Raw genomic sequence first — 27,213 nt, 5'->3', positions numbered from 1 at the left:
TTACGCTCAACATAACCACTTCATTTGCACACTTGTGCGGGGATGGGCAAAATATCCTATCTATTTTATTCAGTCAAGTTCAATTATATTCTTCTTACTATACAATCATATAAAATAATGGCACTTGTCTGCTAAATGAACAAGCCTACAGCATGGGGCATAGCCAGATAACATACAGTAGGCCAACTCATATTCTGCTCTTCTGAAAAACATTTTCTTCATATCAAAATGTTTCTTTAGACTTACCTAAAATGAATAATGTATTCAAATCAAATTTATTTATATAGCCCTTCGTACATCAGCTGATATCTCAAAGTGCTGTACAGAAACCCAGCCTAAAACCCCAAACAGCAAGCAATGCAGGTGTTGAAGCACGTTGGCTAGGAAAAACTCCCTAGAAAGGCCAAAAATGGTATTCATTGTGATGGTCTATATTAAATTGATTGTTCAACTTTTTAAATGTAGATGTTCCAAAAGTGCATCAGGGGCTTGTGTGCATGGAGGCCTGGCGATGGTAAACGCGTTTATGTTAATGAATGGCCAATTACCGCAACACCGGCAGTCTTTCACATGACAACCGGCTGACAAAATGTCATGACCGCCACAGACATAGTCTCGCCACATCAACATTGTGGTGAAGAAGGCGCAACAGTGCCTCTTCAACCTCAGGCGGCTAAAGAAATTTGGCATGGCCTCTAAGACCCTCGCACACTTCTACAGATGCACCATTGAGAGCATTCTGTTGGGCTGCGTCACTGCCTGGTACAGCAACTGCTCCGCCCTCAACCGCATGGCTCTCCAGAGGGTGGTGCGGGCACCCCAACAAATCACCGGTGGCACGTTGCCTGCGCTCCAGGACATTACAGCATCCAGTGTCAAAGGAAGGCCAAGAAGATCATTAAGGACCTCAGCCACCCGAGCCACAGACTGTTCACTCAGCTACCGTCCAACAGACGGATACAGTACAGGTGCATCAGAGCTAAGACAGAGAGACTAAAAAAACTGCTCCTATTACCAGGCCATCAGACCATTGAACAGAAATCACTAGCCCTCTACTAGGTGATGCACACACTCACACAAAACACTGCATATTCTTGCGGTATATAAATGGTGTGCATTCAAGTAACTATAACTGCCACTATGAAAACTGTTAAATACATCCCTAGTCTCTCCACCCACCCAAAACAACAGATGAGACAGACGATAGTTTAATACAAGAGCTGTATTTGACCAGAAAGGCAACTCCAAACGGGTGTCTTAAAGGCATTTTCTCTCACAAATCAGTGTAAATATCATTCTTTCCAATAGAAAATCACCCTTAATAAATCCAAAATGACAATTATAATATATCAAAAAAATACATCCAAAATATGTTCCATTGTCATTACCACAGTATTTCCAATGGAAATAGAAAACCATATGCAATTTAAGTACTATTATTTTTTGCTTCATAACAAATCTATACGATTGTAAGTGCGTTCAGGTGGCAAGGCAGAGTTGCATTAGCTAAGATTGGCGTCTCTCATGTTAGCTGCCACCGAAGTATTATTAAGTACAGTACCTTCAGAAAGTATTCACAACCCGTAACTTTTTTTCTTCACATTTTGTGTTTTAGATTATTGTCCTGCTGGAAGGTGAATTTGTCTCCCAGTGTCTGTTGGAAAGCAAACTGAACCAGATTGCCTGTACCTAGCTCGATTACGTTTATTTTTATCCTAAAAAAAACTAGTCCTTGCCGATACAAGCATACCCATAACATGATGCAGCCACAACCATTCTCAAACATATGAAGAGTGGTACTCAGTAATGTTGGATTTGCCCCAAACATAACACCTTGTATTCAAGACAAAAAGTTCATTTCTTCGCCACATTTTTTGCATTATTATTCGAGTGCCTCACTGCAAACAGGATGCATGTTTTGGAAATTTTTTTTATTCTGTACAGGCTTCCTTCTTTTCACTCTGTCATTTAGGTTAATATTGTGGAGTAACACTGTCATTGATCCATCCTCAGTTCCCCTCCCATAACCGTAATTTAAAATCACCATTGGCCTCATGGTGAAATCCCTGAGTGGTTCCCTTCCTCTCCGGCAACTGAGTTAGGAAGGATGCCTGTATCTTTGTAGTGACTGGGTACACTATCCAAAGTGTAATTAATAACTTCACCATGGTCAATGGTATATTTTATTATACCATCTACCAATAGGTACCCTTCTATGTGAGGCATTGGAAAACCTCAGCTTTTGTGGTTGAATCTGTGCTTGAAATTCACTACTCAACTGAAGGACCTTACAGATAATTGTATTTTTATTTTACCTTCATTTAACTTGGCAAGTCAGTTACATTGGTCTGCAACTTTCTGTGGTGCTATGGCTGTTACCACAGTGACAAGATGGCTGGATAGCGGCTGTGGCAGCATATTTAACCTTTATTTAACTAGGTAAGTCTGTTTAGAACAAATTCTTATTTACAATGACGACCTACACCGGCCATCACCTGGACAACGCTGGGCCAATTGTGCCCTGCTCTATGGGACTCCCAATCACGGCCGGATGTGATACAGCCTGGATTCGAACCAGGGACTGTAGTGACACCTTTTGCACTGAGATGCAGTGCCTTGGACCGCTGCGCTCTGTAGGGTACAGAGATCGGGTAGTCATTCAAAAATCACGTTATACACTATTATTGCACAGAGTGAGTCTATGCAACTTACATGACTTGATAAGCAAATGTTTTTCTCCTGAACTTATTTAGCTTGCCATAACAAAGGGGTTGAATACTTATTGACTCAAGACATTTTCGTTTTTCATTTTGTATTCATTTGTAAAGAAAAATTCTAAAAGCAAAATTCCACTTTTACATTATGGGATATTGTATGTGGATCAGTGACATATCTACATTTTATCCATTTGGAATTCAGTCTGTAACACAACAAAATGTGGAAAAAGTCAAGGGGGTGTGAATACTTTCTGAAGGCACTGTATCTTTAGAAGATCCGACACAGTCAAGTACAAGTCCCTGGACTGCACAGTGATACGTTGCAGTTGCCTGCACTGCAGCAGAATCATACCAGGTACAGTCCCCAACCTGCTCCACTCCTCACCTCTTTTCTTATGTGGCGACTAGAAGAGTAGGCAGTGTTAGGAGCGTAGAAATAGAATGGACAGAACAGGCATAGGTCTCCATGTCATTGGGAAATGGATATGGTTGCAACCTATTGGATGTGCTTCACAGGGAGATAGGAAATGTCAGGCATTAAAGTGCGTAGAAAATATTTAATCATTCTTTAAATAGATACAATTGTTCATCTAACGTCCAATCAACAATTGTTCATTGCTTTTAGAGGACAATGCCCATTCTAATAATTATGTTTCTGTGTCCAGGTGGCAAACTGTCATCATATCCCATATCGACCCCTAGCCCTATGTACTTGTGGAGATCTGAATGGATGAGACTGTCGTAAGTAATATGGTAATAGCTCCAACTTGCGCCGATTGGCTGAATGACATATTTCCATATTGCTTACACCAATCTTCTCACATCTTTACTAGTGAGGCAGAGGTTGCAGGGGCTAGGGGTTGTTTTGGGATTGGGCCCGTTTGGACATCTATAGGTGGTCTGCTGGGGTTGTCTGTGCTACATGGAAAAGTGGGCATGGTAACTGGAATAGGACCCGGTGCAGACGGTCCTAGCTGATATGCTTCCGCTAATCACTGAGGTGAAGAAAAAAAAAACAGTTGATGTGAGGTGTAGCCAGAGCTCAGAGGACAACCAGTATAAAGTGGCCCCCGGGGTGAAGTTTCCCCTTGGTAGAGATCTAGGAACAGGTTCCCCGCCTCTAATCCTAACTTAACCATTAGTTGGGAAAATGCAAAACTGACCCAAGATCATCACCTTACTTTTAATAGCTGTAGACGGACAGACAGAAATTTAACCAGGAGAACTCCCTTATTGTTGCGAGCTGGGATTTGTAGTTCCCTGACTGCTCCTGGGTAGTACAGAAACTACAGAGATAGGCTTCATGTGCAACTATCCTGATTCACAGGATTCACAGTGCCCCCCTGTGGTCAACTACTGCAGCCCATTACAAAAAGATACAAAAAAATGTACTTCTGCTGCAGCGACCAAAGTTAGGTTGACTTTTAAATGTGCAACTGTTGGAAATTTACTGCGTTTCGATGGTGTGGTCGATGATATTCCCTGAATTGTTTTCTCTAGTGAAGAGTAAGGCCAGAAATGGACACAGGTAAGATATGGGAGTTGACTTGGGAGGTGAGTAGAATAGAGTAAGGTAGGCAGTGATGGCGGAGCAAGAGAGGCACAGCAAAGCTCTTGAAACGAGAAAAATAACGGCAAACAGAATTTCGGAAGAGTGCCGATTGGTACAATCCTAAACGTATAGGTATGTGGTGAGTAGAACACTGAGGGAGAACAGTCTGAACAGTGCAGGAAACGTATGATCCATCCACCCCTCCCCACCATCTTCTGTCCACGTGCCAGTGGATATATGTTGAGAGACTATACTGGGTCTCTCCTCTGCAGCTCCTGGATAAATGCTGGAAGAGAAAGAGGGGGAATTAGCGAGAAAGAGAGAGGCTCCAAAAATCCTCACATATTGTCTCCGAACTTACAAATTATTTATTTTAAATACCTCATGGATTAATATTATTTTCTCAATTGTCATCATTACAAATCATATATATCAGTATGACTTATTCTGAGATACGATTTGTAATAATGAGAATTGAGAAAATAATATTAAACCAAATAAATAATGTGTGTAAAAGGTATATAAATATACTTCAGTGGCTGGAGCAAAAATGTATTGTGATTCTTATTGACTGTACTGTTAGTAACAAAAAAAGAAAACGCTAGGGAGTGCTCCTTGAATGGGACAGGCCAAATCAGGAACTCACCCCCGATAATTTCATCTTTCACTTTATGGAGTTCTTTTCTCACTTCCTCAAGGATGTCCTAAACACACAAATCAAAATAGTATTATCTGAGAATGATGCCAATAGATTGTCTTTATCCACCATTAGTAGAGGAGCAATGGCCTCCTGTTATGTCTAGTCTACATGACAGTAATCCTTTAAACACAACATTAACAGGTCAAAGATGGAGCTTACCTGTTTGATTCTCTCCATCTCTGTGTCTTCACTGCCTGTGCTGGCCGTGGTGTTGTTCACTGCCTTCATCCTGTTAGAAACAGATATAGACAGAGAGGAACGAGAGAGGGGAGCGAGATGGGAGTGAGAGCGATGGGAGGAGGAGAAAGTGAGAGAGGGAAGCGAGAGCGATGAGAGAAGGAGAGCGAGAGAAAGAGCAAGAGAGAGGGGCGAGAAGGGAGTGAGAGCGATGGGAGAAGGAGAGAGATGAGAGAGAAACAGGTAGAGAATGGGGGGAAAAAGGATTGAATCGTGGGACAAGATGGGCAGAGAGCGGGAGGTCAACAACAAAGACCGAGGATATGGAAGCTCGGTTTGGCCAAAAGTGGCGGTTCGTTACGCTCCCGAGTGGCGCGGTGGTTTAAGGCACTGCATCTCAGTGCTAGAGGCGTCACTACAGACACCTTAGTTCGAGTCAAGGCTGTATCACATCTGGTCGTGATTGGCAGTCCTATGGGGCGGTGCACAATTGGCCCAGCAGTAAATAAGAATTTGTTCTTAACTGACTTGCCTAGTTAAATAAAGGCTGCCACGGCTGCTATCCAGCCATCTTGTCACTGTGGTAACAGCCATAGCAGATCAATGAGGAGTGGATAACACCCCTCTGCTGGTGTTGTACAGACATAGAAACGGAAGTATTTTCAATCGTCAGTGTGGTGTGACTTTGGCTACATTACTTACAATAGGTTTTTTCCAACTATGTACTAGTACACCAGATTTCACTTATCATAGCCACTGATCTTGAGTTAATCAATTTTGTTTCCAAATCTGAGGGGGTGAGACAATTGTTTGACTTGAGAGAAGCCCCATTCCAGAAACAGACCCTAACCTCTTGGCACTTGATGTTGATATGAAAGAATTGGACTGGCACTATAAACAATATGGTAGTTGCCCTACCTTACCCTCTGATAGGCTAGGAGGATTTTTTAATTTACCATATTGCTTATCCAATCCCTTCAAATCTACACCAATGCCTAGGACAGGTGTAGGCAACTACATTTTTGTTGGGCAAATCTTTGGGAGCCGGAAAATAATTATAATGTGTACATTGCAAATTGACCACAACCAAGCCCAAAAAGAGATTGTCTTTGAAAATAAAAATGTCATACCTTGAATACATTGAGACCCAATCACATCTCTTTTTGTAATTGTGGGAATACTTGGGAACAGATTTCCTAAATAAGACTCCGTGATTTTGGGGGATTGTATTTGTTATACCAAAAATGAAAATCCCCCCCAAAATAATAAATATAATTTTTTTATATATTTTTTTTGTGTGTGTAGGGGGGGCAACATAAATAACTTGCGGGATTGTTGCCGACCCCTGGCCTAGGGTGTATAGAGGGTTGTTTCTGGGCTGGGCCTTGTCATTAGTAGGAGCAGGACAAACATGCTGTTGACTGAAACCATCTCTTGCGCTATTTTTGTGACCCTTTTTTAAATCTTAACAAGATGGAAAAAGACAAAAACAGAGAGTACCAAATACATGACCAGGCCTTGAGGATTGCTAGGACCTAAAGCAGTGTTTCTCAATCCTGGTCCTGGAGAGGTGCATATTTTAGTTTTTGCCCTTGCACTAAAATACATACTGGATTCAATCAATCATCATCATCGAGCCTTTGAATAGAATCAGATGTGTTAGTGCTAGGGCAAAAACTAAAATGTTCAAAGCATTGTGTTGCTTAATCCCTTAATCCCACACGTAGCACACAGGGCTATTGGTAGTTCCCTAGTGGGACACTCCAGGATGAAGTTTCCCCTTGGTACAGATCTAATATCAGCTTCCTCTCCCCAATCCTAACTTCAACCATTAGTTGGGGAAATGCAAAACTGACCCAAGACCAGCTCTAGGGGCAACTTCACCCTACACCAGTGGAGTAGCTACGGAGAAGCTGCAGACAGACATGGAGCGCCAGCATTAGGGTCTAGGGATAAGGGTAGGGTGGGGCAAATAGGGTGTACCTGGGCAATGGGGCAGAGGATGGAGAAGGGGGGGCAGGAGGAAGAGCAGGGGTGGTGGAGGTGGGGCTGCTCTCCTGCAGCTGGGTCTTGGTGGTTGAGTTAGTCCTGTTTGAGACATGCAAGATTCTCTCAAAACACGCTCTCTTTACAGAGGTGGGATAGAAAAATATTGAATTTGTGCCCGTCTAGTTTTGTCCTCCCATAGTAAACATAAAAACAATTATTGTAGAAAAGTAATAAACAGGGGGGATGTGAACTGGGCTGTGATTTCCTGCACCACAGGTACGAGAGACGAGAGCGTGGTGGTGTTTATTGTGTTGATGTTCAACTGACCAGGGAGTTCCCTACCTTGGAATGGTGGCTGATTTCTCCCACGGTCTCCTGAGGCTGTCTGTCACGGCAAAAGGAGATCATGAGAATTATGAAACAAAGAATATATATGATATTTTAGTCAATAAAAGGCCAACAAATGCTTCACAGCTCAAATCAGACAAAGGAGAGGAGAACATTCATATGAGACAAGAGATCTGGGTTGTATTCATTAGTGCAGACCGCAGAAAAAAAAGAAGAAAAAAAAATAGCAGAAAACAAAAATGGGTATGCACATGGGGGCTGTTTCTTTTTGGACAAGTTCAGCTAGTCCCTCCCCATGTCGGTGCGTTTTTGTTCATTTGGTGGTGCCTAATGAATATTTCTTGAAAACATATGCTTTCTGGAATAGCCTCCATGTGCACGCCCACTCAAATACAGAAGGAGTGAATGAAGACTTCAGCGGATCTACTCACCACCTTGGCCTGAGGACTTTGAGGAGTCTTCCTAAAAGCATAAAATGACATTGCTTCATCCCTTTAGCACAGTGTGACTTGACTTGCAGCTTACACACACACACACACACAGATTTATTATGAAATGATTTACAATAGACTTACATTGCTGGGCACATCCTTCTTTGCGCCTGGATTATCTGACATTTTCTTCCTGTACAAAAAGACAATGAAGACAACAGCTTAGCCTCTGCAATCTTACACACGCAAAGCCATATGATCGTAAGCACACACACACACTTGACAAACACAAACACTCATCATACATGTGGGGCTGGAAGAGTGTGTAACAAAGACTAAGGCAGTGGCTCACCGTCGGGCCAGGATGGCACTCATCTCCCCCATCAAATTTCCTCCCCCACCACCACCTCCTCCTCCTCCCGATGGAGGGGGTGCTGCCGCACCACCATCCTCCTACAGAGATAAACAGGCTCCTTCAAGATTAATTTTTCCCTTCCTTCTTCCTCCTTCTAGAGGTTTGGGTCAAATCCAATACAACACGAGTGGAACTCTGTATTGCCAAGTATTGTGGTGGCAGCATCATGTTATGGGTATGCTTGTCACAGGCAGGGACTGGGGAGTAATGCATGTCAGGATCAAAAATATGAAAGAAGCAAAGCCCAGGTAAAAAGTTACAGGAAAACCTGCCTCAAGACTTCTGAATACCTAAACGTGGGACAGATTTGTATTTTTCAGTGTGACAATTATACACATTTTAATGCGTAAGCCACACCAGAATGGAGTGTTTTTGAGTGGTCCAGTACAGTCTTTAAATTTTCTTGAATATTGTTGTCCATCAATGATTCCCAAACAATTGTAGCTAGATTTAGACATTTTGACAAAAACAATAGATATATGTTGCCCTAAGAGTTGTGCAAAGTTGGTAGAGTCTTATAAAAAAAATATTCACAGCTGTAATAGCTGTATCAACTGTGGAGTGCGAAGACATATGCAATCAAAACATCTTCGTTTTTTGTTATTCATTTGGAAAATGTTCTATCATTTCCATTCACCTTGAAAATGTGGGCAGGTTCTGTAGATCTATAGGGGGAAAGATCCAGTCCTTATTAGATGTATTTGTAAGACAGCTAATGTGAAGACGGTGCAAAGGGTGTATAGACTTTCACTAGACACTGTATACATGATTTTTTATTCTGCTACAGCAAATACAGTGTCTTACAAGCCCATGTGCCCTGGGTACCCTGAAGATGCATGACACTATAAAAATAAAATTAATCAGGCATCAACAATGGAATATGGAGTAAAAGGGGCATGTTTGTCTTTTTTTAAAGACGCCTACACAACTATATCACATTGGAGTGGTTCTTGAGACGTTAAACCAGGGCTCTCCAACCCTGTTCCAGGAGAGCTACCCTCCTGTAGGTTTTCGCTCCAAGCCCAGTTGTGACCAACCTGATTCAGCTTATCAACCAGCTAATTATTTGAATCAGGTGCGTTAGACTAGGTTTGGAGCGAGAAACTTCCGGGCCGGTACCGCTCCATGAACAGGGTTGGCGTGCCCTGCGCTAAACACTTCTCCAAGCCTTGTGAGATCTGGTCAAAGGCGCAGTATGACTGTGATAAATGTAACCTGGAAAATGGCCATGAAACTGGTCTCACCTTGGCCGATTTGCGTAGTTTGGTTCCTGCTAGGGCTGCAGCTAGTCCCCCGGGCCCTCCGAGACCTCCTCCATTGCCCCCTCCCCCCCCTCCACCAGACTGAGGTGGGGCAGGTGGGGCCCCGGATCCAGGGGGTGGTGGGGGTGGGGGTGGGGGTGGGGGTGGGGGGGGGGGCCTGGGGGTGGAGGTGGTCCTGGGGGAGCTGGGGGCCACCGGGGGCAGAGGGAGGAGCAGGCGGGGCTGCAGGGGGGGTGGGTGCGGCCGGTCTCTCGTTCTCCAGCCGCTCTCTCTCCTGCTGCTCCTGCCTCTGCAGCTCCAGTCTGCGAGGGGGAGACAGAGTTCTTTATAAAATAATGTTCACAAACAAGTATAAACGCAGGGACACACAAAAGGTGAGACAATGTGAGATCAGTCTATTGTAGGTTAGAGTGTGTTACTGTAGATTAGTGTGTATACAGTATAGTAGATTAGAATAATATGTTATTTAGCAAACACTTTATTCCAAAGTGACTAACAGTAGTGCATGCATTAATTTTCATTTGGATGGCATCAGCAGGAATTTAACCCCCTACCCTGGTGTTGCAAGCGCTCATGCTCTACCAACTGAGCCACACAGGACTTGATTGTGTTAGCGTCAGTATTAGGTTTTAGTGACACCTAACATGTTTGTTCAGACACCGGTTTATACCAGTCTGGTCTATCCCATTATCAATGACCAGGCGACACTCCCCAGTAAACCTGTATATTCAAGGTAGAGGACACCTCAAATGGAGGACACAGCGTCATCTCAAATGGTCAACTCTACCTGGCTGGCTCATGTCATAGGTTAAGCAGTTCTCTTCTGGTTCCTTGCAGTGTGGAGGATTCTCAAGTCTATTGAATGGCTAGCTTTCAGCTGGAATATAGTCAGAGTCTCTTATATTGGTTAACGCCGGTTTGCCTGTGTTTTCCTACCTCGATTATCCTGTAATGGCTTTGTTAAAAATACCATTTAGATGCCAATATAAAAAGGACAGGTTTCGAACACATTTCTCATTTCAATACATTTTCTTTATGTTAATAGCTCTAACACCATCCCTTCAGTGACTACATAAAGTGTAATCCCCTGTGGAACCAAATGTAAATAGTTGTAAGAAGTAAATATGAGTCGCAATTCAACGGCTCAGACACGAGACGTATGTGGCAGGGTCTACAGACAATCACAGATTACAAAGAGAAAGAGAAAACCAGCCACGTCACGGACACCGAAGTCTTGATTCCAGACAAGCTAAACACCTGTGCCAGTTTTGAGGATAACACGGTACCACCGACGAGGCCTGCTCCCAAGGACTGTGGGCTCTCATTCTCCATGGCCGACGCGAGTAAGACATTCAAGCGTGTTAACCCTCGCATGGCTGCTGGCCCAGACGGCATCCCTAGCCGTGTCCTTAGAGCATGTACAGACAAGCTGGCTGGAGTGTTTACGGATATATTCAATCTCTCCCTATCCCAGTCTGCTGTCCCCACTTGCTTCAAGATGTCCACCATTTCTTTCTTGGGTACAGGGACAAAGGTAACTTAACTAAATGACTATTGCCCCATAGCACTCACTTCTGTCATCATACAGTGCCTCGAAAGGCTAGTTAAGGATTATATCACTTCCACCTTACCTGACACCCTAGACCCACTTCAATTTGCTTAGTCATAATAGATCCACAGACGATGAAATCACCATCGCACTGACCTACCCCATCTGAACAAGGAATATCTACGTCAGAATTCTGTTCATTGACTTTAGCTCAGCCTTCAACACCATAGTACCCTCCAAGCTCATTATTAAGTTCGGGGCCCTGGGTCTGAACCCTGTCCTGTGCAACTGGGTCCTGGACTTCCTGACAGGAAGCCCTCAGATGGTGAAGGTAGGAAACAACACCTCCACTTCACTGATCCTCAACACAGGGGCCCCACAAGGGTGCATGCTCAGCCCTCTCCTGTACTCCCTGTTCACCCATGACAGCGTGGCCACGCATGCCTCCAACTCAAAGCATCAAGATTGCAGACGACACAACAGCGGTAGGCCTGATGACCAACAATGTCAAAACAGCCTACAGGGTGGAGGTGAGGGCCCTGGCGTAGTGGTGCCAGGAAAGTAACCTCTCCCTCAACATCAACAAAATGAAGAGGCTGATCGTGGACTTCAGGAAACAGCAGAGGGAGCACGCCCCTATCCACATCGACGGGACCGCAGTAGAGAAGGTGGAAAGCTTCAAGTTCCTCGGAGTACACATCAATGGCAATCTGAAAATGGTACAACCACACCGACAGTGTGGTGAAGAAGGCGCAACCCCCACCCCCAAATTCTAAATGTTTTCATGTCATTATGGGGTAGTGTGTGTAGATGCGTGCATTTTTTATTTAATCCATTTTGAATTCAGGGTGTAACAACAAAATGTGGATTAAGTCAAGGGTAGGAATACTTTCTGAAGGCATGTTTATTCTGTTCATTACTCTCCTATCTGTAATGCTCAGAATTGTAGGCATGTGAACTGATTGGGATGGATTCAGTCTACAGTCTAGTCCAATATTCTGTACTTGTTGCTGGAATTCTAGGGGGCAGCGTTTTCGAACAGTCTGAGCATTGAGAGTAAAAACGTTGTGAACATCATTTACCCTAGCAAAATTTAAATAAGTATAGAGACTTAAAATACACTAATTATCTACTAAACAACAGTCAGATAGGCAATAGCAAAGTTCCCGTTCACCAGTCTTAGTAAAACAATAACAAAAAACAACACTTGCAATACTTTCATCTCCCTTCTGCTGACAGAAACCAGACCTGTGGCACCCCCCCCAACTAAAATCATGTGAATGGTACCTCCTCTGTTGCTCCAGCTCCTCTGGGGAGGGTCCATTCTGGACAGGGCGAGGGAGAGAGGAGTTGCCTGAGGAGAGAAACTGACTGAGTGAGTACTTTACAAAATGCATCCTTCCCTTCTCCTTCTGGCAATAACTAACACCATTAGATAGATTAAAGCTGGAATCCTTAATGGTGAAACTGCCAAGTCCATTTGCGATATTACAAAGAAGTTATTGTAAACAGCAACTTTTTTCCCTCTTCTCTGACATCATTGCATGCGCTATAGAACAGCAGAATATATACTGCAATTTGTTTTACCATCGGCAAAAGCGGTGGGGCAGACAATGGCGCCGTTTCACCTACTGCAGATTAAATCTTTAAGCAATCCAATCCGTGATTGCAGCGAGAAACAAAAGACAAAAAGGAACCAGGACAAAAAGTACCATTTCTTTTGCAAAATGTTTTTTTTTTCTTCAATATTTGATCCTATATTATAGATCCTACCCGAGTCAGTGAGTGCACTCAGCACCTCCAGGGCATGCATCATGCCGTTGGCGAAGAGAACAGCTTCCTCCTTGCTGCCGAAGTTCAGCCCCCACACCTGCCGGGCTTCCCGCCACTGGTGGAAGTTGGGTGTAGCCTGGTTGTACTTCAGCCTCTTGTCGATTGGGCAGTTGATCACCACCTAGGAGTGTCAAGCAGGAAGTAAAAAGGCAATGAGAAACTACAAGTGAAATGACAGTAGGCGTTCACTGTGAGAATGTGTGTGTGTGTGTGTGTGAGTGTGGAACATAGATTGGTCTTTATAGCCTTTGAATTTCAAGATCGTTCCCTTCACATCCCTTTATGTTCATCTATTGCTATTTGTCGGATTATACATGTTGGTGCAATACGTGTATAAATCCCCTCTCTGTGGAACCAGTGACGCAGAGGTGCATTAAAAAAACAAGAGCCTTTAGTGAAACTGAGCTACTATGTTAGGTGAGGCTAAGTCTTGTGCTACTAGTGTGGACCCTCCATTGCCTTTCCAAAGCAACAGATATTTTGAAAAAGATGCTACGCTAGGATAAGTTTAACTAAAGTAGCCTTTAGGTTAGCAGTGGTGTAAAGTAATGAATAAAAAAATCATTTGGAAGTACTACTTAAGTTGTTTTTTTGGGGTATCTGTAATTTACATTTCTGACAACTTGAATTCCTCTACATTTCTAAAGGCAATATGTACATTTGTAATAATACATTTTCCCTATTAAAGCATCTTTACTTTTACTCAAGTATGACAATGGAGTACTTTTTCCAACACTGTACGCTAGGCTTTGTTAGGGCTCTCTAATGCTACTCTGGGTCTTCCACTACCCTAGTGTGAGAGGAAGGCATTAGCTCGAGAGCAGAGGTAGTGGTACACAGTAAACAGAAGTGAGAAAGGGAAGACTGAAAGAAAGAGGAAGACAGCTGACACATGAAGCCCCAACAATACTAATGAGACTAATCTTGATGAGCAGAGATTGCTGGCTGCATGTTGACATTCTGCAGCAACAGAAAAAGGACAAAGCCTAACCCACAATCTCTCAGTGTGATAGCAAGGAAACGCACAGGGGACTGGTTCCCATGTGGTGTTATAGCACCCCCCGTACTAACTCTCACAAGATTTGCAGATGAGTCTGACTAAAATTGTTCAAACCAGTCAGCTCGACTGTGCAAAGAGGTTCCAGAAGGAAAATGTTTACCCTCCTAGCCCAGCATTGTTCTCTACACAGTATACAGTGCCTTCGGAAAGTATTCCTACCCCTTGATTTCTTCCAAATTGTTGTCCCTCATCAATCTAAACACAATACCCCATAATGAAGGTTACTTATATAAATAAGGTATTTCTGATAGTCAAGGGGTCTGAATACTTTTCGAAGGCATGGTATATAGTACCAGTGAAAGGTTTGGACAAACCTACTCATTCAAGAGTTAGAATAATAGTGAAGACATCAACCTATGAAATAACACATATGGAATCATGTAGCAACACAAAAAGTGTTAAATCAAAATATATTTTATATTTGAGATTCTTCAAAGTACAGAGCCTTTGCCTTGACATCTTTGCACACTCTTGGCATTCTCTCAACCAGCTTCATGAGGTAGTCACCTGGAATGCATTTCAATTAACAGGTGTTCCTTATTAAAAGTTAATTTGTGGAATTTATTTCCTTAATGAGTTTGAGCCAATCAGTTGTCTTGTGACAAGGTAGGGGTGATATACTGAAGACAGCCCTATTTGGTGAAAGACCAAGCCCATATTATGGCAAGAACAGCTCAAATAAGCAAAGAGAAATGACAGTCCATCATTACTCTAAGACATGAAGGTCAGTCAATGCGGAACATTTCAAGAACTATGATGAAACTGGCACTCATGAGGACCGCCACAGGAAAGGAAGACCCAAAGTTACCTCTTCTGCAGAGGATAAGTTCATTAGCGTTACCAGTCTCATAAATTGCAGCCAAAATAAATGGACACCAATAAAAAGCCCATACTAAAGGACACCAATAATAAGAAGAGACTTGCTTGGGTCACGAAACACGAGCAATGGACATTAGACCAGTGGAAATCTGTCCTTTGGTCTGATGAGTCCAAATGTGATATTTTTTTGGGGTTCCAACTGCCATGTCTTAGTGAGAAGCAGAGAAGGTGACAAGATGATTTCCGCATGTGTGGTTCCCACCGTGAAGCATGGAGGAGGTGGTGTGATGGTGCTTTGCTGGTGACATGGCCAGTGATTTATTTAGAATTCAAGGCATATTTAACCAGCATTGCTACCACAGCATTCTGCAGCGATATGCCATCCCATCTGGTTTGCACTTAGTTGGACAATCATTTGTTTTTCCAAGAGGACAATGACCTAAAACACCTCCAGACTGTGTAAGGGCTATTTGACCAAGGAGGAGAGCGCTGCATCAGATGACCTGGCCTCTACAATCGCCCGACCTTAACCAAATTGAGAAGGTTCACGATGAGTTGGACCGCAGAGTTAACGAAAAGCAGCCAACAAGTGCCCAGCATATGTGGGAACTCCTTCAAGACTGTTGGAAAAGCATTCCAGCTGAAGCTGGTTGAGAGAATGCCAAGCGTGTGCAAAGCTGTCATCAAGGCTAGGGGGGCTGCTTTGAAAAATATAAAATATGTTTTGATTTGTTTAACACTTTATGGGTTACTAAATGATTGTTATTTCATAGTTTGTTGAATAATAGTGAAGAAATCAATGTAGAAAATAGTCAAAATAAAGAAACTCTGGAATGAGTAGGTGTGGCCAAACTTTTGACTGGTACTGCATATACACACACACTCTATTAGTGGTGGTCACCAATATGGAATGTCCATATCGATATCAGTTGCATTTTTCCATTTGATATCATATGGGAATGTACCCCTTTCTGTGACGTGAACTATAACATGCGTTTGATCTTCATTAGCCAACATATTGGTCGGGTCACTACTGATCTTGATGAGACACCGTAGTTGTTGCAGCGTGGTTAAACGTGGTCTCCGATTGTGAGGCCGGTTGGATGTACTGCCAAATTCTCTAAAACGATGTTTGAGGTAGCTTATGGAAGAGAAATTAACATTAAATTCTCTGGCAACAGCTCTGGTGGACATTCCTGCAGTCAGCATGCCAATTGCACGCTCCCTCAAAACATGAGACATCTGTGGCATTGTGTTGTGTGACAAAACTGCACATTTTTGAGTGGCCTTTTTTAGTCCCCAGCACTCGGTGCACCTGTGTAATGATCATGCTGTTTAATGAGCTTATTGATATGCCACACCTGTCAGGTGGATGGATTATCTTGGCAAAGGAGAAATGCTCACTAACAGGGATGTAAACAAATTTGTGCACAACATTTTAAAGAAATATGTTTTTTGTGCGTATGGAAAATTTCTGGAATACTTTTTTCAGCTCATGAAAAATGAGACCAACAATACATGTTGTGTTTATATTTTGCTCTGTCGATTATTAGACAGTGCATCTTAGGAATTTCTCTGTTCATGGTGTGTGTGTGTACACTAGTTACCTGCTGGTCACCCTGCAGCTTGCGTCCCACCACTCGGAATGTGTTGGCTACGGGATTGTGGTAGATCTGGACCCTGCTGAAGGCCTGGCCCCCCTCACCCGCCGGCACCCAGCGCTTGTTACCATCATCATACTGCATGACCGTGGCTCGCACCTGGCAGATACTGGACTCACTGAGAAAGCAAGAGAGAAGAGAGGGAGGGAGTTGAGAGAGAAACAGGGAGAGTGAGAAGGGGAAGAAAGAGGGTCCAGGAAGTTCAAAAGAGATGAGGAGGCAGAGGAGGAGAGTTAATTCCCTGTTTGAGATGACTGAATTAACACTAACAAGATAGTCCCCATTACCCCATGAGGAGTGCAATGCACAACTGTGGACATTGCTTTGTTGTTCACGTTGCTTTATGGCACAAAGATGAGGAAATTCGAGATGGCTAAAAGAGATAGGCATTACACAAAGCAATAATTTTAAAAATAGAGATATGGTCACTTCTGCCTTTTTAGCACATTTTTTTTCTATGAAAAATAAATGTGACCAGCAGTAACACGTTACCCAAATAACTGAAGTTGAGTGAAATGAGTTGAGTGGGATGAGCTCAAGTCAAACGCGACACCACTAGGTCTATTTCAGTGACTGTATTAGCCCTACATCGACAGTCACCAGTCATGGCCGCAGTCAAATTCAACGTGACCGCCAAGTCACCGTAACTAGGCTTGTCCAAAACTGTGCTCTGAGCCCACTGATGGTCATTAGTAGTACTTGCTAACGGCCTGGTACTCAGTGCTCTATTGTCCCTCTAATCACTCTGACAGCAATGCAAATGGATTCAAAAATCAAATCAAACACTTTATGAGAGCCCTGGCATTCGGGCATTTGAGCGGAATAGGACCACCTGCTGCGCAGCGAGAGCCGGCTCCTCATAGCTGGTTCCCCATGTTGAGCAACATGTATAGTCCTCTATAGGCCATGCAATTTCATGAAACAGAGTTTTGATGACCTCTATTAAAAAAAAGAGGACCCCATCAGCTTTCTATAGGCTAGGCCTACTATATTTAATTCTCAACTTTCTTCAAATTAAGCACATTGCTTCGTGTTACATCCATTCTCTATTCAAGTGCATACGAATGACATGTATTTACCCCCTGCCCCTGTATAACCCCCCCCACCCCACCCATTGTTTTGAATCTTTTTCTACTCAGTCACATGCATCGTGGAGCCTAGCCCAATGTTTTGATAAGGTTCTTAATAAAACTAGTGGCCAATTCATTCTAAGCGTAATCTATAAGCCGTAATCTACAGGCCTAGGACCCCTGAAACAGGGTACGAGAGCCCATAGCCTACAGAGTGAAACTTGTTCTTATTAGCCGAGTCATTGCTCAATCGCGTGTGAAAGCAGAGTTGACTGGCCACTATTTAAAAGAGGATCCCAGCTTTCTAGTTCTGCTATATTTGTATATTCTTACAATTAACCACATTATTCTGCTTTACAACTGGTGCAGCCTTCCTGGCATATTAAAGATTTAACTGCAGGTGACCTCCATTCACTATGAGTGCAGACTGAAAAATAATTTCACACAAACTGTACTACCTTAGGCCATACGTAAAGACAAGATTCAATTGAGAATATTCTGAGAAATATTATCACGTGCTTGTCAAATTGTGAATGAGACACTGATGAAGTGTGTGCAGCCTGCACAAGAAACCGAGCAGAGCTCATGCCTTACATGCAACTTTTTTTCTCAAATCATCATTCAAGTTGCATCGTGCAGCCTTAGAACCCTAAGGTTTGTATCACGACTAAAGTTGCAACTAAATTAAAGCATATAGGAGGACCTCTCAAATGATCACTTTGTTAACAGCTCAACACCGCACTCCATCGGAAATCGTTTGGGAAAAATATCCAAACACTGCATTCCACAGTAAAAAATCTCATACCAAACGGACAAGCATGGTGGTGGTAGTGTGATGGTTTGGGGATGCTTTGCTGCCTCAGGACCTGGATGACTTGCCTTAATAGAAGGAACCATGAATTCTGCTCTGTATCAGAGAATTCTACAGGAGAATGTCAGGCCATCCGTCTGTGAGCTGAAGCACAGCTGGGTCATGCAGCAAGACAATAATCCAAAACACACAATCAAGTCTACATGAAGATGTCTAAAAGGTAAAAAATGTGACGTTTTGGAATGGTTAAGTCAAAGTCCAGACCTAATCCCAATTGAGATGTTGTAGCAGGACTTGAAGTATGCAGTTTTTTAATGCTTGAAAACCCACAAATGTCGCTGAGTTAAAGCAGTTCTGCGTGCAAGAGTGGGCCAACATTCCTCCACAGTGATGTGAGGGACTTATAATCAACTACATGAAGCATTTGGTTGCAGTCATTGCAGCTAAAAAGGTGGCACAATCAGTTTGAGAGTATGTGTGCAATTACTTTTTCACACAGGGTGAATTGGGTGTTGTGTAACTTTGGTAATTCTATCAATAAAGCATCATTTTCTTCTGTTATTTGAACATTCAGGTTCCCTTTATCAAACATTAGTGTTTGGTTCAAGATCTGATAACTTCCCGTATCAAACATTTGCAAAAATAGAGAAATCCAAAAGGCAAATGCTTTTTCACGGCAACACATTTGGAAACTATTCAGACCCCTCAGATCAGTCAGTCAAAAATTGTTCAAGCCAGTCAGTTCAACTGTACAAAGAGATCCCAGAAGGAAAATATCTTTACACTCCTAGCCTAGCATTGTTTTCTACAAAGTATTCAGACCATTTGACTTTTCCCAAATTTTGTTACATTACAGCCTTATTCTAAAATTGATTACATTTTATTTTTCCCTCATCTACAGTTGAAGTTTACATACACCTTAGCCAAATACAACTCAGTTTCACAATTCCTGACATTTAATCCTAGTAAAAATTCCTTGTCTTAGGTCAGTTAGGATCACCACTTTATTTTAAGAATAATTATTTTTTCAGCTTTTATTTCTTTCATCACATTCCCAGTGGGTCAGAAGTTTACATACACTCAATTTGTATTTGGTAGCATTGCTTTAAATTGTTGGGAAGCTTGTGGACTTGTTTTACGGTGGATATAGATACTTTTGTACCCGTTTCCTCCAGCATCTACACAAGGTGTTTATACTTGCGTACTATTGTTTGTACAGATGAATGTGGTACCATCAGGCGTTTGGAAACTTCTCCCAAGGATGAACCAGACTTGTGGAGGTCTACAATTTTTTTTTCTGAGGTCTGATTTCTTTTGAGAGGCACTGAGTTTGAAGGTAGACCTTGAAATACATCCACTGGTACACCTCCAATTGACTCAAATTATGTCAATTAGCCTATCAGAAGCTTCTAAAGCCATCACATTTTCTGGAATTTTGTGATAGATTAAGTCACTGCCTGTAAACAATTGTTGGAAAAATTACTTGAGTCATGCACAAAGTAGATGTCCTAACCGACTTGCCAAAACTATAGTTCGTTAACAAAAAATGTGTTACTTCAACTATATCTACACACAATACCCCATAATGACAAAGCAAAAACAATGTTTTTTGAAAATGTTGAAAAATGTATTACAAATAAAACGGAAATATCACATTTACATACAGTGCCTTGCGAAATTATTCGGCCCCCTTGAACTTTGCGACCTTTTGCCACATTTCAAGATATAAAAGATATAAAACTGTATTTTTTTGTGAAGAATCAACAACAAGTGGGACACAATCATGAAGTGGAACGACATTTATTGGATATTTCAAACTTTTTTAACAAATCAAAAACTTAAAAATTCGGCGTGCAAAATTATTCAGCCCCTTTACTTTCAGTGCAGCAAACTCTCTCCAGAAGTTCAGTGAGGATCTCTGAATGATCCAATGTTGACCTCAATGACTAATGATGATAAATACAATCCACCTGTGTGTAATCAAGTCTCCGTATAAATGCACCTGCACTGTGATAGTCTCAGAGGTCCGTTAAAAGCGCAGAGAGAATCATGAAGAACAAGGAACACACCAGGCAGGTTCGAGATACTGTTGTGAAGAAGTTTAACGCCGGATTTGGATACAAAAAGATTTCCCAAGCTTTAACCATCCCAAGGAGCACTGTGCAAGCGATAATATTGAAATGGAAGGAGTATCAGACCACTGCAAATCTACCAAGACCTGGCCGTCCCTCTAAACTTTCAGCTCATACAAGGAGAAGACTGATCAGAGATGCAGCCAAGAGGCCCATGATCACTCTGGATGAACTGCAGAGATCTACAGCTGAGGTGGGGGGACTCTGTCCATAGGACAACAATCAGTCGTATATTGCACAAATCTGGCCTTTATGGAAGAGTGGCAAGAAGAAAGCCATTTCTTAAAGATATCCATAAAAAGTGTCGTTTAAAGTTTGCCACAAGCCACCTGGGAGACACACCAAACATGTGGAAGAAGGTGCTCTGGTCAGATGAAACCAAAATTGAACTTTTTGGCAATAATGCAAAATGTTATGTTTGGCGTAAAAGCAACACAGCTCATCACCCTGAACACACCATCCCCACTGTCAAACATGGTGGAGGCAGCATCATGGTTTGGGCCTGCTTTTCTTCAGCAGGGACAGGGAAGATGGTTAAAATTGATGGGAAGATGGATGGAGCCAAATACAGGACCATTCTGGAAGAAAACCTGATGGAGTCTGCAAAAGACCTGAGACTGGGATGGAGATTTGTCTTCCAACAAGACAATGATCCAAAACATAAAGCAAAATCTACAATGGAATGGTTAAAAAATAAACATATCCAGGTGTTAGAATGGCCAAGTCAAAGTCCAGACCTGAATCCAATCGAGAATCCTTGGAAAGAACTGAAAACTGCTGTTCACAAATGCTCTCCATCCAACCTCACTGAGCGCGAGCTGTTTTGCAAGGAGGAATGGGAAAAAATTTCAGTCTCTCGATGTGCAAAACTGATAGAGACATACCCCAAGCGACTTACAGCTGTAATCGCAGCAAAAGGTGGCGCTACAAAGTATTAACTTAAGGGGGCTGAATAATTTTGCACGCCCAATTTTTCAGTTTTTGATTTGTTAAAAAAGTTTGAAATATCCAATAAATGTCGTTCCACTTCATGATTGTGTCCCACTTGTTGTTGATTCTTCACAAAAAAATACAGTTTTATATCTTTATGTTTGAAGCCTGAAATGTGACAAAAGGTCGCAAAGTTCAAGGGGGCTGTAAGTATTCAGAGCCTTTACTCAGTACTTTGTTGAAGCACTTTTGGCAGAGATTAGAGCCTTGAGTATTCTTGGGTGAGACTCTACAAGCTTGGCACACCAGTATTTGGTGAGTTTCTCCCATTTCTCTCTCTGCAGATCCTCTCAAGCTCTGCCAGGTTGGATGGGGAGTGTCGCTGCAGTTATTTTCAGGTCTCTCCAGACGTTAGATTGGGTTCAAATCCGGGCTCTGGCTTGGCGACTCAAGGACTTGTCCCGAAGCCATTCCTACGTTGTCTTGGCTCTGTGCTTAGGGTTGTTGTTCTGTTGGAAGGTGAATCTTTGCCCCAGTCTGAGGTCCTGAACGCTCTGGAGCAGGTTTTCATCAAAGATCTCTTTGTAGTTTGCTCCGTTCATCTTTCCCTCGATCCTGACCTTCTGCTGAAAAACATCCCCATAGCATGATGCTGCCACCACCATGCTTCACCGTAGGGGTAGTGCCAGGCAAACTCCAAGTGGAGTTTGGAAACGTGGAGTTTCCAAGTGGCAAACTCCAAGTGGAGTTTGGAAACGTGGAGTTTCCAAGTGGCAAACTCCAAGTGGGCTGTCATGTGTCTTTTACTGAAGAGTGGTTTCCGTCTGGCCACTCTACCATAAAGGCCTGATTGGTGAAGTGCTGCAGAGATGGACGTCCTTCTGGAAGTTTCTCCCATCTCCACAGAGGAACTCTAGAGCTCCATCAGAGTGACCATTGGGTTCTTGGTCACCTCTCTGACCATGGGTCTTCTCCCCCGATTGCTGAGTTTGGCCGGGCGGCCAGCTCTAAGAAAAGTATTGGTAGTTCCAAACTTCTTCCATTTAAGAATGATGGAGGCCACTGTCTTCTTGGGGAACTTCAATGCTGCAGAAATGTTTTGGTACCCTTCACCAGATCTGTGCCTTGACACAATATTATTGCACTGTTGGAGCTAGAAACACAAGCAATTTCGCTGCACCTGCGATATCGGCAAATGTGTACACAAACAATAAACCTTGATTTGATTCAAAGGTGTCGCATGCGGCGTTGCCAAGGTAACACTTGAGTCTCAGCCGCTTCCGCATCCTCTGCGGTGTCGGTGGTGTGAGAAGTCATACATTCTCCGAGTTCCTTACCCGGGGCATCTGAGCCCTGACCACTTCCTGCTCTCACAAACTGCTGCCTAATATGGCTGGCTGAGTGCAAATTAACACACACACACACACACACACACACACACACACACACACACACACACGGGTTTAGGCGTAACATGCAAGCTTCGCACGGACACACACACACGGACATACGCCCCAAATCACACACATAAAAAGCATGCAAACAGGCACACACATAAGAGGTGTTATAATGTTTAATCTTGTGTGCATTTAAATCCACCTCAATTAGGAGAGCCTTTCTGTCATCTACTAATCTACTTTATCTGACAAGCATTTTGGTGAGTTCAGAGATCAAAAACAAATCATGACATAAACCCAAATTCTGCCATGTTCTTTAACAAAAAAATCATGACATGACAGCATAACTGTTTCAAAGTCACCCTTTTCCCTAAAAGGCTACCTGAAAAACAACAAGGTGACACGAGTATGCAACTGTAACACAGTCAGATACACAAGGGTTGAAGACTAGAAGCAGTATTTGATGCTCAGATCTGCCTATAATGTGTTTGTCTGCCTCTACTCACCCCATTTTCCCTTTCTTCACCAACTCTTACTCTAGCACAATCCCTCCATCTGTTACTTGCTATCACTTTCAATTGCTTTATGCACCCGCTCTCTTTCTGTCACCCCTCCCCACATCCGTCTATATCTCTACATTGTTTCACAGCAACCTCCTCACCTCAGTCGCTCTCAGTTCTTAGGTGTTATCATTGTTTCCACTCCCACAGTCGGTTTCCTCCTCCATTTCAAAATGTTCACACCTCCCCCTCTCTCCTTTCACTCTCACCTCTCCCAACTTTTCGCTCTCTCTCCCTCTCCCTCTTTGTTTCTAGGAGTTGAGCCTTATCTGGAGTTGAGTTTGTTTACAGAACCCATGGTGCCTTCGGACTGTGTTCTCTCACTGCAGTCCGCAGACTCTCTCTGTGTGTGCACAGTAAAAGGACAGTTAATTTAACTTTAATTTAAGAAAATGTTACTTTGCCACAAAACATTTGGTCCCAGTCCAAAGTATGTTATAGACTCCAGCAGCATTACCACTCTGGATCCCACGACTGGCTTTCCTCTGAAGCTAAGCAGGGTTGGTCCTGGTTGGTCCCTAGATGGGAGACCAGATGCTGCTGGAAGTGGTGTAGGAGGCACTCTTTCCTCTGGTCTAAAAAAATAATAATATCCCATTGCCCTGTGTAGGGTTCCATCTTTTGGATGGGATGTTAAATGGGTGTCCTGATGCTCTGTGGCCACTAAAGATCCAATGGCACTTATTGTAAGAGTAGGCGTGTTAACCCAGGTGTCCTGGCTAAATTCCCAATCTGACCATCTTGGCCACAGAATCATCCCCAGCTTCCAATTGGCTCTTTCCTCTTCCCTGTAACTATTCCCCAGGTTGTTGCTGTAAATGAGAATGTGTTCTCAGTCAACGCAGTCAAAAACAAACAAAAAAGTACACCAAATTTGATATGATCCTAGAAACTTCATGTTGGTGCTCATGGGTCTTTTTTACATGGACATGACCCTTTGTAGAGGTTCCCAGGGGTGTGTTTCATTAGTCTGCAGGTTTCCTTTCATTATTTCCTTCCTTTCGTTTGCATTTCAGAAAGCTGGATTAGAAATACCTGGTTTGAGTTTGTTATGCACTAAAACGGAAGAGAATGGACTGAAACAGGGAGGGACTACTATATCCAATAAGAAATGCTCATTTTAGTTATCTGCTGCAAGATACTTTCAGTGCTGATGGAGAGGAGACGAGGAAATGAATCCACTTTAAATTATTGAGGCTCACCCCAGAAAAATTAACCAGAAAAGGCATTTAATTAGCCGACTCACACCCTGACTCACTCTAGACAGGTCCCTGAACGGTTTGTGCTGCATAGCCAACTCCTATAGTCAACTATGAATGTGACCTGGGTGACAGTGTTCCAGCCACAGACTCTCACTCACTTTGAAAACAGACACAAATACTTGCAGAGCGTAATAAAAAAACTCCCACCTTCAACCAAGACATTCTTTCTGTATACAACTATAAATATATAGCGAGTAATACAGTTGCTAGCTACCAGTTTAAAGACTATCGCTATAAAAAAAACACACACAATTGACATGGCACGCAATCATTGGTTGATGTCTGAGCAGGGGAAGGCTGTCTGCTGCAGGTGGCTCTCAGAGCTAATGAACCCTGATACAGACGAGAGCTATTTGTGATAGTCTTGCCCTACAGGTCAGGGCTAACACGGTGCAATTGCACAGACACACACAAAGTGAAGACATCAAAATAAGCAGAAGCATAGAACAAAGGCAAATGTTAAAATAGACTTTGTGTGGATGCAAGCGCCTCACACCATCATGCCCTTGCTAGTGGCTACAGGAAACATGGGTGTAAATAAAAATGTCCCCTTGCGGTCGGGTATGTGACAGCTGAGTCCCTTAATAGATCACGAAAAACATCTGAAAACCTACCTCTTCAAAGAGTACCTTGATTAGTACCTGAACCCCCCACAAAACTATACCTTCATTGTACTAGCACTGACTTTGCTGAAAGCGACTTTGTGGGAACTGTACTTACTATGACTGATATGTGGTTGTCTCACCTAGTTGCCTTAAGATGGATGCACTAACTGTAAGTCACTCTGGATAAGAGCGTCTGCTAAATGACTAAAATGTCAATGTAAATGTGTGTCCATAATACTGTATAGTGGTATTAGTGACTGTATGTCTGTAGTACTGCTGGTGTGTATGAGAGAGACACCAGTCCTGAGGAGGCATGAGTGACAACTATGCTTAATAACCACCGTCACATACTGAAAGACAACTAGATACTGTCACCGCTCTTTGACAGCCACATACTGAAAGACAGCTATAAGTAATGTTAATGTGCTGACATCTCTCACAATCAGCCTCACATTCCTCATCCTTTCCCATCTGTCTGTTCTCCACACATACAGCTACTTCAGTTTATGAAGCCTTTATTAAAACGGTAAAGTGATCGTTTCAAGTCATAAGTCTCTCAACCTCTGTTTCCCCTTTGTACTTCTTTCCTTTTAAGTCCCCCCCCCCCACACACACACTTGAAAACAGCAGATGCAAACTTTGAACCAGTACAGATGATTTACTAAATCTGACAAGTTTACGCCTAGACTTACCTATTTAAAATTGAGCATGCTTTTTAGTCCAGGACTAGGCTTAATCTGTGTCCAGGAAACAGTCCCTATGTAAGGATACCCACTTCTCAGACAGAGTTGGTCATGATGTTATCATCCATTCACCATTTTGTAAATTGAAAACTCCATCAGTTGAGTTTCATTTACTGGCAGAATTTCCAATTACTGAGAAAGAAAAAAAAATCTGACATGGGCTGCCTATCTAAATGCAGCCTATTTATTTGTCCTATTCTTCAGTCTTGTCTGGGATATTTATTTTAGTTGTCCAGGGTTGGGGAGTACATGTAATCCATTACAAAAAAAAACGAACTAATCCTTTACCAGAGAAAATATTGTAATCAAATTACAGATACTTTTGAAAAACTAGATTGCTTTGAGGATAAAAAAAAAGTACAACCAAGATGGAGGACGGAACACAGCAGTGTAGATCACCTCAAGATGAAAACGTAATATTCAATGTCGGTAAGTTAGACTAAATATTAGCACTTCAAACTGGTGTGTAATTACCTTCAATCTGGAAAACACCTCAAAACAGAGAAATTTAGCAACAAATATTACAAAAACAAGCAACACCCAAGCATGACGGAGAGTAAAACAGGGGAACCAATCTCAAAACGAAAACGTGACTCTTCTACAGACACAATTTTATATTTTCACCACCGGAACGGTAAAAGGTCAAAACCGATCTGTTAAAATCAATAAATGACAAACTGGGCATACTTGAACTAGTCAGTAAAGATATAAAAAAGAGTTTAAGGCAAGCCTCGAGATGAGTGACGAAAAAGCTGCGACATTGGAGAAAGACACAAACAAGTTCAAATTGACAGTCAATAAGATTGAAACCGAAGTTAATGAACTTAAAAAGGAGAACTTCGTTCTGAGAGAAGCCTTACTTGACATACAGACTAGGTCCATGAGAGAGAATCTGGTACTTACAGGTATCCAAGAGAAAGAATGAGAAGTTCCTCAAGGTGTAGTTAGAGAGTTCCTCACAGTGCTTCAGATCCCACGCGAAGCTGTCGTTAAAAATCCAACTTGAACGTGTACACCGTTTTGGACAGAGAGGGCAGAGGTATGAACGCCCAATCGTTGCCAAATTTGCTTGCTTTAACGATGAAATAATGGTTAAAAGCCTGGGGAAAAGACTTGCTGGCACAAAAACAGGCAAGAATGATTAGTTCCCAAAGGAAATTGAAGAATGGCACAAAGTTCTGTATCCAATC

At 42.6% G+C, this 27,213-nt stretch overlaps 1 pseudogene; it reads right to left on the bottom strand.

Annotated features, from left to right (window-relative positions):
• Positions 1-2,314: 2,314 nt before the first annotated feature.
• On the bottom strand, positions 2,315-23,504 carry LOC112258079 (annotated as a pseudogene).
• Between the last annotated feature and the right edge of the window lie 3,709 nt (positions 23,505-27,213).

Source organism: Oncorhynchus tshawytscha, linkage group LG09, assembly GCF_018296145.1.
Source record: "Oncorhynchus tshawytscha isolate Ot180627B linkage group LG09, Otsh_v2.0, whole genome shotgun sequence".
In the NCBI taxonomy this organism is placed as follows: Eukaryota; Metazoa; Chordata; class Actinopteri; order Salmoniformes; family Salmonidae; genus Oncorhynchus; species Oncorhynchus tshawytscha.
This window is presented reverse-complemented; position numbering and strand designations above follow the sequence as displayed.